Here is a 1934-nt window from a genome sequence, read left to right as displayed (position 1 = left end):
ACAAAACAACAACAAAAAACCGAAGCATAGAAAAATAATCACAACTACCAAAGAACAAGAAATTTCATGGTGACTTTCCATGCAAAGACAATTAACGTTTAGATTTATTGTTCTATACAAGAGAGGTACGCTATCCTATATCTATGCTATTGCCGAATCTTTTATCTATGCTGTTTACATCTATATCTATGGTACATTGTTTTTATATTTATATTTTTGTTTATTCTCTCTCTCTTTCTTTTATAAATTACACTTCAGTTTTCTTGGCGTCATCTTCTCTTTTCAAAACTAAAAATAAATTTTTAATATTTACGAATAAATAAAAACAAATTTATTACTTTATTCGGGTCAACTGGGTTGTCGCTGAGATGAACCACTGGACCTGGATGGACCAATCGTATGCTGTTTTGGGTTCATTAAAATGCTAATGAGATGTATTTTATGCTAATGGGGTGTGTTTTATGCCAATGAAGTGTATTTTATGCTAATGAGGTAAATTATATGCCGAAGAAGTGAATTATGTGTACGTAAAGCAGGTGAATTTGTGATAAAATATGCAAATAAGTTGAATCTCATGTAAATATGTATTTAATCATTCCCAGATCAAACCAACAAAATGATTGTTTAACTGGATTATACACAACACATGCAAATAGAGTGAATCATTGTGCGAATGAACTTAATTGTATGTTGATGAAGTGAATTCCTACATACAATTTATGCCAATTTTATGGTAATGAGGTTAATTTTATGCAAATAATTAGTTTAAGGGTATGCAAATATGACATTTAATAAATATATCAGCATAAATTGGATATGATAATGAGTTAGGAAATGAATTTTTTTTTCAAAAATAATAAATAAATAGAATTAACACATGAACAGAACATACATATACCATGATATAATTAAAAATCATGCGACAGAAATACATAAACAACCTCATTAATATGCAAAGGGCGACCCATTTTAATAGACACAGAGCGCAATTAAGTGCACCGCTAATGCCGTCGTTAACACGTAAAAGCCCGCCTACTTAATATGCAAATTATTTCATGAATATTCATGAGAACTAATTGCATAATATGCCTGCGTTAATGTTGTTAAATTAAATAACTGCTTGCTGGTGCAGTGATAGCGATGATCAGAGTAGAAAGTGGGTCGTAATGAAATAACTTCACCAAATTAGAGGCGCACGTACCCACATAACCGTGTAAAAAACACAAACGCACACGCACGCATGCACATAAGAAAGAGAGAGAAGAGAGAGAGAAAAAAAGAAAAAAAAGAGAGAGAAAAAAAAGAGAGAAAAAAGAGAGAGAAAAAAGAGAGAGAGAAAAAAGAAAAAGAGAGAGGAAGAGAGACAGAAAGGCACAAGAGAGAAAAGGAGAGAAAAAGAGAGAGAAAAAAAGAGCCAGAAAGACAAACACACAAACAGAGAAATGCCAAAACTCACAGATCCATAGCCTTATTCCAATTGATGATGTACCCTGATAGTGTGAAGGAGTCGAGATTGACTACCTGAACATTGCCACGCTCGGTTCCAACGTACAGCCATTTGCTTTGGAATGGGAGGTGGCATGTCGAGATTCTGCATTCATTCATTCGTTTTTGTGATGGATGGATCGATGTATGGATGGATGGATGAATGGATGGATGGATGGATGGATGAATGGATGGATGGATGGATGAATGGATGGATGGATGTATGGATGGATGGATGTATGGATGGATGGATGAATGGATGGATGGATAAATGGATGGATGGATGAATGGATGGATGGATGAATGGATGGATGAATGAATGGATGGACTGGATAAATGGATGGATGGATGGATGGACTGGATAGATGGATGGATGAATGGATGGATGGATGTATGGATGGATGGATGTATGGATGGATGGATGGATGTATGGATGGATGGATGGATGG

This window comes from Helobdella robusta (assembly GCF_000326865.2).
Source record: "Helobdella robusta unplaced genomic scaffold HELROscaffold_88, whole genome shotgun sequence".
Lineage (NCBI taxonomy): Eukaryota > Metazoa > Annelida > Clitellata > Rhynchobdellida > Glossiphoniidae > Helobdella > Helobdella robusta.
Note: the sequence above shows the minus strand (reverse complement) of the source record.